This window comes from Zeus faber (assembly GCF_960531495.2).
Source record: "Zeus faber genome assembly, chromosome: 6".
NCBI lineage: Eukaryota > Metazoa > Chordata > Actinopteri > Zeiformes > Zeidae > Zeus > Zeus faber.
Window position 1 is genome coordinate 30,852,297 of NC_137201.1, and position 11,407 is coordinate 30,863,703.

Here is an 11,407-nt window from a genome sequence, read left to right on the forward strand (position 1 = left end):
CAAATGATCGGCATTCTCCTATCACTTTACGACTCTGGCATTCTGACCGGAGTGGAGCAAAAAGAAGACATTGGGGGATGTTGTTTGTGCTCTCGTACCTGTTAGGGGGCAGGACGCTCCTTTTAATAGACTCTATCAACCCGGCAGATACTTAGTTTGAAGTCCTTCTGGGATCACCGTCCAGCTCAGTTTAAGTCTCCGTCGCGTCAGGGGAAAATGAGGCCACGTTGAAAACTTGTTGTCAATGCACTTATTGCCTCCCGACTGACCACCATTTGGACTGCTTCAGTGGTTTATATGTTCACTTTTCCGTCCGCTTCATGTTTTTCGTTTTCACTGACTCAGATCATCATTTGTCTTGTAAAGATGTCAGAGTCACAGAGTGAATTCAGTGCGTTCTTTACCCCGCGGACGAAAACTCATCTCTCAACGGGTCCTCATTTGCAATTCTAAAACTGTGGAAGTGCGGAACACTGTCGCGGCTGACAGAAAATGTGAATTTGCGGCTGATTAAGATGAGCTCTGTGAGACGTTTCTATTACTCTGCAGCGCGGAGGACCTGCTTCCTATTAGAGGCTCTCAAACATTAAAGGACGCGCTCGCTGTTTTTCAAACGTCTCCTCATTTAAAATGTTGGTTCCCATCATTTAAAAATGTTCATAGCACAAACTCACTGAACGCTTGATCATTGAGGAACTTACTATTCTACTGCTGAGAAACGTGCAACTCTGCTGTGGCTTCTCACTGTGTTTAAATGAGGTCCAATGGGGCAAAGGTTTAAGCCTAAAATAATGTAAAATCCCCCTTTTCAAAACGGGAAACTCACATACAGCCACAGGTCTCTTAGTGTATTCTTTTTTTTTTACTTGTTTTAAAAAAGGGTAATATCACATTTGATTTAAAACTACTTTTTGGTTGCAAGTAGGAAGCGGCAACTTCCTGTTTGTAGTTGCTAACTTCCTGTCAGCAATCTGTCTTCTTACGTTTTACATAATTATCTTACATGTTGGCAGAACAGCTGGTTTGCTGGAGTGCAAAAAAGTGAATAAAACCCAGAATTGATTTAACAGAGATTTCCCTTAAAATTTGAACGGCATTGGACTGCATTGAGGCACAGTGAGAGGCTGCAGTGGAGTGGTACGTTTCTCAAAAGTAGAGTGGTAGGTTTCTAAATAGCACGCTGACAAAGGCGTTGCTATGAACAGTTCTAAATGATGGGAACCAACGTTCTAAGACGGCCTGGGTTGAAAAACAGCGCGCCCAACCGACGGAGGAGGTCCCAGGGCATAATGTGTGATGTGTCCACATCCCTTTGCGGCCCTGTTGTCCGTTCTGCCCGTGAACGAGCCCTGGAAATGCCACGGCTGCAGATTAATTGAAACACCGAACAAATGACTTCACGTCTCCAGCCCTGACGGACTGAATGATGGCATTATTGATCGGCCTGAGTAACGTGATGCTCTCCGCTCCTTCTCTGTCCATCTTTGATCGCCATTGTAACTGGATTCTAAAGGGGGAAAGATGTGACGAGGCACGAGTGATGGACTTGGTATTTGTTATATATATATTTCCTGAACCGGGCTGCAGGTTATTGAAACGAAGCCGTACTAACACTCGGCTTGTTGTTACAGGTCGGAGGCCTGGACCCGCCCCCCGGTAGCTGAAGTCTTGGAGAGACAGCCGCGGCTCGGGTGTTTGGTCAGGTGTCGAGCGGCGGAGCGGCGACGGGGGTGATGGAGGCCCTTGACGTGTGTGTGTGACAGCTCCGCGCGGCACGGTGGCAGCACCCGACATACCACGTCTCCTCCGCCTCCGGTTATGAAACGGGAGGAGGACCGGGCTGGGCCGGCCCAGGAAGATCTCGGCGGCGGAGCCACGCCAGCAGCGGTGAGTCATGGTTTGTCCCCGGGCCACGTTGACATGATCCTCCCTGCCCCGACACGCAGGCCGTGTCCTCTCCATGGGAAGTTTAATTAAAACTAGTCGCAACATATTTAACCTCACCGCACCGACTAATTCAGACTGCAGTCCCACTCTCTTTGCAGCGCCGCCACAAGAAACAGCAAAGAAATGCCCCGCCATCAAAGCGCGGTCCTCCGTATGGACCGGTGCATGTTCTCCATGTACCAGGTGTACATTTAGCACGCCAGGCCTCCGATCGGAAGACACGTCTTTTGGTGCATTCACCTGAAAAGCCAGCACTTTACAAGATGGGCCCAGCATGGCAGGAAGTGTGCCATGTTAAAGTATGAAATAACTTCTGACGAGTCTGAATAAACTCCACACAGTGGGGGGGTGAGCTGCCGGCGGAGCCGTCCCATGCCTTTGGCTCTGAAAATAGACCAAAGCAGAGCAGCCTCTATGTATATATACAGTACTCAAAGGAGTCCCGCTGAAAGCAATCGCTCGAAATGAGACTTTTATGACATGTTTGGACGGATAGGCGGCCGGTGGGTTTGCGCAGCGCTCAACCGGGGGGATTGTTTACGCCGCCGAATTCTTCCCGTCAACATCCACGCGACGGGCGTGGGCGTCCGCCAAATTGTCTTTGAGGAAATTGCGAGGGATCGTACGCTTTTTGAAGGAGGGCGCGTGCTTGTCCCCGGCCCTCTCAGTTCGACACCTTCACGAGCAAACACAAGTGGCGAGAATCCCCCCCGCTGGTTTGTTATGAATGTTTACCGGAATTGGGTCCATGCGGAGTGGGAAAACCCGACGGCAGAGGGAGCCGACCGACTCCCACGTTAAAATGGCTCCTTTGTCTGAGCTCAGAGGATGCGGGGTGTTTGGGGTGAGTCCTCCAGATGGCCGACACATGTTCGTTTGCTTTCCTTCTGCTATCACCCTCTTCTTCTTTTTATTCGCGGTAGGGTGATATGCGCCAGCGATCCCAGCTGTATCTTCTGCTGCGAATTCCTGCCGCCTCAGCAATCTCGACGCACTCCAACATCTCCAGTCGCTGTCGAGGAGCCTCCGACGTTTCTCCATTTTCGGCAAAAATTCCACCTTTCCAGTTTGGCACCACCCCACACACAGAGCAACGGAACAGTGCAGGACACAGATGTATCCGTCCGAAAATTCTACAGGACGACAGTAAAAGATCCAAAAAGAGACCATGCGAGACTGTGTGTGTGTGTGTGTGTTGCAGCTGTATTGGTGTTGCTGCCCATATGGCTCATTGTGTCAGGGGGAAAGTATATCTAGAAGCTGACACAGCAGAAATTTGAAATCGCTCTGAAATTGTAGATAAGGAACTCAGTTTTATATTATATCAGCCCCCGCCGCCAAGAATATGACGGCTGGAGACCCAGGGATCCTGCCCATACCTGCCTCCTCCATCCTGAGTACACGTGGTGTCTCTCATTCCGACGGGAATCAAACCGCAGTGGGATTGAATTGGTGTAGCGTGTGCAGGATTTTGGGTTGTGGAGTTTCTTTATTGCGCAACAAATTAACACCAAAACGTATTGATTCGCTGACTTAAGCTGCTTTCACACGTGCTCTGCAACCCTGAAGTTACCTACCAGCTGTATGTGTGAACCGGACATTACCCAGCCAGCTCCCTAGTACAAAGTCAGCGTATTGTCAGATTGAGCGGTATGTGCGAACAGAGCAGGTGATTGCCCGGATCATTCACAGCGAGAGAGTGGGCGTGTCGCGTGTTGATGGCATCTCAATCATGCGCCAGTTATTTACCTTTGTGCGGATCTTCGTGCACAGAGCGTAGCTGCTGCGTACTCCTTTCTGCTTACCTTTATTATTCCTTTCAAAGTCTTTTGTTTATATTACTTCTGAATACATGGAGTATCAACGGCCAAAAACATAGGTTGGTGGCCTCGTCCGCCATCTTGGGTGTGCTAAAACCCTGCAGCGTCATTGCGTCACGTCCTGCCTCCTGCACGCTCCACCCAGACTCCACCCCTCGTCAAAACCTAACAAAGTATTTCCAGGTGGTGTAAACGGGTCTGACACGGACAATCTCCAGTTGTGAGCTACATGTGTGAAAGGGCAATGTCCAGACCTGATATTGTCCGGAGTGCACCTGTGAAAGCAGCTCTAGAAATCTTTGTCTCTGTCTCCGTGACCTCATGTTTTTCTAATTTATCGAATACATCGGCTTACTAATATGAGTATATCTGATGAAACCATCAAACATACATTATTGATTTTGGGGAACATTTTCCTACACTTTCTCCATTTCTCTCCATCTCATATTCATTTGAAACAATGCAGCAGAGCGCTAAAACAACTACAGCCCCTGGTTTCACCGACAGAGCTGTCTGCCAGCGTAGTTTTCACACAATGGAGAGAAGTAAGAAAAAAAAAAAATAAAGAAGAAGAAATATATATTTAAAGGCATCCATTTGGAAACGCGGCGGCAAACAGCTCAGATAAAGGCAGACAGTGAGGGCTGCAGACAGGGCGGTAGGTGTATAAAAAGGAAGCTGGGGGAACGGAGCGTCGGGATGCAGACCGTCTATGCCGGCTGACAGCCATGCAGCTCCGTTCCCCCAGCTTTTGTTGTCAATACTGAAAGAAAAGCAAATACCTTCCAGAGAAAGGTTTATTTGACTTAGACACTCGCATTCGCCCATTAAATTGACAGCCGTGCAGTCGCTGCAGCGCAGAGAGGAAATTCTCAGGCTTTAACTCGAGATTTTGTCCTCATGTTTTTTCGAAGGTTCTCTTTTAATTTTTATGATGCAAAATTGTAGACGTCTGTGAAAATATGAAAGAACCAGATGCTGCTTATTTTCTCTTATGCAGCAATTACTGCAAACAGCAATAGTTTATTTGAACGAATGGAGCTAATGACTAATGGACTAAAAAGAAAACATGTCACTTGTATAATAATAGAAAGTCAGGGAATAAATGGCCCTCATTTAAAAAATCACTGATGATATATGAATTAGTGTAATATGCAAGGCCTAAGTAGTGTATTAAATGTTGTCCAGTGAAAGGAATGCCTCACTTACAATTTGAAACAAACAAATATTTTCATTTGGGCTTCGTTGTTTTGTTGTCAACACTTTTCGACAAATAAAAAAAACAATCATCACTGTGATATGGTTGATTGCAATTTGTGGGCATTACGACAATCAGCGGTCAGTTATTTCTGAATAACCACCGCTGTCTGTTAATAAACACCGTTGTCCCGGGCAACCATCCCTCCGTTCCTCCTTTCATGCTACCTGGTGTTGTATTCCGCCTCAAAGTGTTATTTTATTTAATAATTAGCCGTGTAATAGGCAGGATAACGTGCAGCCAGCCGGTCATTATCGCAATTAACCCCCTCAGAGCGACACAAGACCTTGCATCGGGGGCCTGACAATTTGCCATAATGACCGGCTGCCTGTACATTATCCCTAATTTACTCAATGTCAACCATACATTCTTGACAATTTGGCAATCAGGTTTAAAAGCTCCAGGAGGGTCGGAAGGCACCGTATACAGCCGTAACCGCAGAAACGTACGCGGCGTTTTAGCTTAAAGTAAGTGTACGTCAGAACCCGGGCGTAAGATGAGAGTAGTGATCGGAAGGTGGCTCTGGTTGTGGATGTAGGCAATATTCTGCCCTAATCCTCGACACTAAGCCCGGATGAGCAGCACCTTTGTGAGAGCCGGAGCGAGAGGCAGGCCGCGGCACGCAAAGAAACACTGAGACAGCCAGAGAAACCCGGGATACAACCAGAATACACACACACACACACACACACATGCACGCACGCACACACGCTATACACTATAGACACTATATCACAACCATACACTCAGGCTTACACTAAGGGCACCTGAAAATAATATTATTTACAGGTATATTTAGCTCTTACCTTATGAGTTGGTTCTATGATGGTTTCATTGTGGTATTGTATTATATTAAGCAATGTGTGACGAATTTGACAATTCTTTGCCCCCTATGTTCTGTACGAACTGTCACTGAAGAGTCGCTCACAACTGGAGAAAAATTCCTTGTGCTCTATGTGTGAGCGGACTTGACTAATGAAGCCGGATTCTGATTTGCAGTTTTATCATGAACTAATATAATAAAAGTACAAAGTCCTACAAAAAAAAACACGACAAAAATCTCCTCAAAGATCAAGGGAATAGAAAAAGAGGCTGAAAAGGGGATTTAATGTGATAGAAAGCGAAAAAAAAGTAAAGCAATACAAAAAAATGTAATTGACTATAGTTTTTATTTACAGTTACTTATGTGGTTACTTAGAGTACTAGGTAGGCGGGGCATTTTGGAAAGAAAACCGTAATGGATTTCACCAAGCTCAACGCCAAGTTATGGAAGCTTTCCATAACTACGATGTTCCTGCAGGTTTTCCGAAACAACAACAATATTATGTTCAAAGTGAATCTTTCATTGTGTGGATGCATTGCACCGGGGACGTCCGTGAGTTGAGGAATCGAGTCCAGAGTTTATATGAAGACCGGCGAAAACAAGATGGTGAATTATCAGTTCTCAGTTGTGAAACGGAGGAGAAGTCGCGGTTTTGACAGACGCTGTTTTGGTGGTCTTCCAGAGGAGCCTGACGGAAAAATATTGCAACGTCACAATCGATTCAAAATGTAATTGGTTATTCCTGCTGCATGAAGACAATCTTGGATCCAGTTGAAATATTTCTGACATTCCCTACTTGGTCATTTCTCCCGTATGGAGTTATAACATCAGCTAAAAATGAAGACTTAAAAAAAGAAAATAAAACATAATATTTCCATGAAGTCATAAATAGTTGACCATATAAAAAAAACACATCACATCTATCATAATATTATTAAGGTAATATATCATGTTATTTTTACGCGCTGTACAGTTATTAGCCGTGATGAATTTATGCGATGGCGTTTCTATGGGGCTGTCATGTTCCCTTAACGCTCCCTGGGGCTTGGAGCGCTTTTGGCAGCTTCACTTGGATCAGGACAAACCACCTGTCAGCTTATTTTAGCACATGGCCTCCTCTGTCAAACCCCTCTAACCCCCAAAACACCTGTGATTGGCTATTCCGCCCCCGCCACAGCTGTCGCACTTACTCTCAACAATAATTAAACTGATAGTTCCAAAGACACATAATGCATTTCCGCGTCTTTATTTAAGCCTCGCTTCAGAAACCAAACGTTAAACTCAAACTCCAGCTGAAAAGCATTTCATCGACACGCGCATTCTGCGTTAGGTCGGCTGTTACAGTAGCGTTTGAACGTTATATGTATGTTGTATGCGTGTTAACCACTTGCCTTGTATATTTTCTCAATTTAACTTCGATACTTAAGAAAAAATGCTCCAATCGTATAAAGGAACAAGTGAGAAGGATTCCAGTGAATTGCGCTGCACCCTGCACGGCTGGCTTCATATCTCCTTCATCTCTGTTGTTTCCACAAAGCTCCGCCATTCCACGCACGGGCGCAAAATCAGATACGAAACCTTAATCCAGCCCGAGCTCCCGAGGCTCTTTTGATGGTGAACACAGTGAATTCTGATGGGTTATTTTTGTGGGGGTGTTTTGCATCTGGAACCTGAAATACTCTCAGACGGGCGGTGGACGACTGCACAAAACAAGGGAAGGAATCAAGAGGGCGACAATGAAGGCACCTGAAATATTTTCCTCATGATACCTTAAAAACTCCATCACATCAAGCTTATAATGAGATGTGTGTTTGTTTTTTTTCCTAATCTGTCATCATTGTCTTTATATTAGCAGAATACGTTTTGGGGACTTTTGCACGACATTGTTGCGTGACAAAGGAGATCGAAATGCAAGTCAGGGAAACAAAACCAAGAAATCCGCCTAAAAGATATGGACAGAGATCCCAAACTTTCATCGGATTTACCCTCAAATTACTCCAGATTCCTTGTCTGCTATGTGAAGGGTTTTTTTTTTTGTGGAGGGTGGTGGTGGTGGTGGGCTTCCCTCATTATGTTGCTTCTAGAGCCGGATCCTTTGAAACATTGGAGAGGTTCAAACAGCATCAGAACGAGGACGCGGAGGAACACGCTCGCCGCTCGAAATGCAGGGGGTTTTTTGGGGTTTTTTTTTTTTGGAGTAGAGGTAGGACACACGGGGTGCGGGGCTGCAGTCGGGCGTTTCCGGGACACAACACCCCGGCTGCAGTGGACCTCATTCAGCCAAACCTTCGGGGAAAGAAGGTGCCAAGTTGAAAAAGCTCAATGAAACGCTGGGGTTCATGGAGATTTACGACATCCTGAGGAGCTGTGTGTGTGTGTGTGTGTGTGTGTGTGTGTGTGTGTGTGTGTGTGTGTGTGTGTGTGTGTGTGTGTGTGTGTGTGTGTGTGTGTGTGTGTGTGTGTGTGTGTCTGTGTGGACCCCTTGAGTGAGGTATTTTCAAGCGGATTCTGTGTCTTGTTGTGTCTATGGCTTTTGTGAAATAAATTAAAAAAAAAAAAAAAAAAAAAAAAAAAAAAAAAAGATAAATAAATAAATAAATAAAAACAGCCTTTAAGGTCTGCAGCAGTCAGCAGAGGCCTACAGAACATGCAGCTACAGAAACGTGCAGGGATGTACATCGCTTGTGTCGAAGCCGCGGAAGTCAGCCCCGACACAAGTCTCCTTTGTGTGTTAGAAGACCTGATCACATTGAATGGAGAGGGAGACACATCACAGGCACGGAAGTGTTTTTCAAAAAACGATCACAGAACGATCTCCTAACCCGCTCAACGCCACCCGCGCCCGCAAAGGTCCATTTGATGTCAAGATTAAGGCAAGGTCGGAGTCGCCTGTATTTCACGATTGCGCCGGCGCGGGAGGCCGGGCTTTAATATGCGGAGGCCGTGCGGGGGGGGGGGAGTGGGGGCCGCGGGGGGCCGCGTGGGAGCCGAGTCAAGCGGCTGGCCTCCGCCCCGCGCCGCGGACGCCGGCCCTTTCGTCCCCCGGTCGCCAACGCGTCCCGTCCGGTGAAGCCTCGCTCCGCAGCGCAACTGGAGTCATTGTGCTCGCAGCGAAATGCGAAACGCGTCTCACACTCACCCGTTCACACGCCGGCGGCGGTGTCGCCAAGCAGGGAGACGACCGGCAGTGTCGGCAGCTCCTCGGGGTGAGGTGTCTTGCTTGAGGACGCCTGGGTAAATTAGGAACCACCGACCGCCCGCGCCCCAGCTGCCAGACGAGCCCTCCACCTCCTTCAAAACTGGAGCTTTAGAGCTTTCTTCTTCTCCCTGTTTTGTCGGGAGAAGTGAGGGAGTCTTCTCGACACGTTGTTGAAATGCTAAAAACGGCTCCATTCAGCGTCTCAGGGTCAGGGCTCTTTTTTTCTTCCAACCCCCGAGCGTCCTGAAAACCCCCCCCCCCAAAAAAAACTCCTATGGATCCTTAACTACTCAACACACTGCAATGGGGGAAGGGAAGGAAGGAAGGGAAGGGGAGGGAAGGGGAGGAAAGGGAAGGGAGGAAGGAAGGGAAGGAAGAAAGGAAGGGAAGGGAAGGGAAGGGAAGGGAAGGGAAGGGAAGGGAAGGGAAGAGAAGGGGAGGGAAGGGGAGGGGAGGGAAGGGGAGGAAAAGGATGGGAGGAAGGAAGGGAAGGAAGGAAGGGAAGGGAGGGAAGGAAGGAAGGGAAGGGTGGACAAGACGCTGGGGGAGGGAGAGTACAAAGCTCACAGTAGCTCAACAAGTTTCACGTTGGTAGAATTTATACAGTACATACATACTGTATATACTGTATATACAGCATATACAGCATATACAGTATATTCAGTATATACAGTATATATGTATATACGATACAGTATATACTGTATATACTGTACATATATTATATATGAGTTGGAGGAAGAGTTTCCCTGCGGTGGGAAAGCTCTGACCTCCTGAACTCGCTGGAAACCTCCTGCTGATCCTCACCTGCATGGAAGCTTCAGCGAGAGGCCCGTCCCCCTCCTCCTCCTGCTCCTCCTCTTCCTCCTCTTCCTCCTCGGGGTGTTTACGACAAGCCCTCCTCCAACCTGCCAGTGAAGCGCAGGAATAACAATATACAGTGTGCACCACCCCGCCCCCCCCTCTCCCCCCTCCCAAATCTGCAGGAAATGCGTCGGGTGGATGCTAATCGCCCGCTTCCAAGCTGCACCGCTCGTGGTTGCGTCTCCTCCGTCTTTTCTCTTCCTTTTCTCTTTTGGGGTTGGCGGTGGATTAGGACGGAGGCGTGATGGAGCGTGAAGATGGGCTCGACAGACACTTGTCACACCTGATAAGAAAGGTAGAAAGAGCAGAAAGAGCCGAGGCGTCCAGTGGGGATCAGTAAAGCAGGTTCAACTATTCAGATGGTTCACAAAGGAAGTACTGAGGCTTTCTACTTCAGCAAAAGTACAAATACCCCGCCACAAAAGGACTCCAGTAACAGTGAAAGTACCACGTTAACATCTCTACTTAAGTTAAAGTATATCAGCATAGTATATCAGTACTTGTACAGTATATCAGTACTAAGTATTAAAAGTAACAGTACTTCTCATATCCAGTGCCCTGATTTAACAGAGACTATTAAGTAAGCTACCTGAAAAATGTACAGGAATGGAGTATTTTTACTTGGTTACTTTCCACCACTGATATAAAAGGCATCATTTCTAGTCATTGTGGACACAAATGCAGAAAATAATTTCCTATTTTTAGCAAAAACGATCAATGGTTAATTGACGCTCATCTCAAAATGAGCGATTCCCAGTTGATGCTATTAAAATGGCTTTTAGCCGATTTAATATAAACTACATCGAGCATCGTGAGAGGATAGTGGTTCATTTAGTAAAAACCTATAGATTTAAAATGGAACTTTATTCACCTGCTAGAGCCGACACGACTGGTAAACAGATGCTGAAATAATGAGGTACGCCTTCACTGAGGTGTGGAAGAATAAGAATAGTGATTTGATTTATGCAAATTGACACCTGAGTTCTGATTATGCTTTATATTCCAAAAAAAGAAGCATATTTGGATTTGATTATTTTGCATTTTTATTGCGTTTGTATTTTCATTTGTAATATTATACTAATAAATAAATTTAATAATAAAATTATATAAATAATATCAAAAACTATAAAAATCGTAAAAATATTTTTAATTTTAAAATAATATTCTAATTTTATATTAAAATATTAGAATATATTTTTGTAAGTATTTGTAATAATAAAATATTTCATCCTATGTAATATTTTTTATAATATCTTTCACTTGATTCTCCTTCTTTTATGCACCTTGTTTTAAATCAAATTGTACTTTGCCTCTGAACTTAGCAAATAAGCAGCATTTTCACCAAATGGGGCTTTCTTGGGTTATATCAGTGTACTGTAGGTAGGAGCTGTGTGTGGAAGTCAATTCAGATGCAGTGTTTTTTATTGAAAAGCCTTTAGAAGCTCACAGAAGCGCTGAATAGTCACAGCCTGGAGGGAGTGGCCTTTGTTGACAGC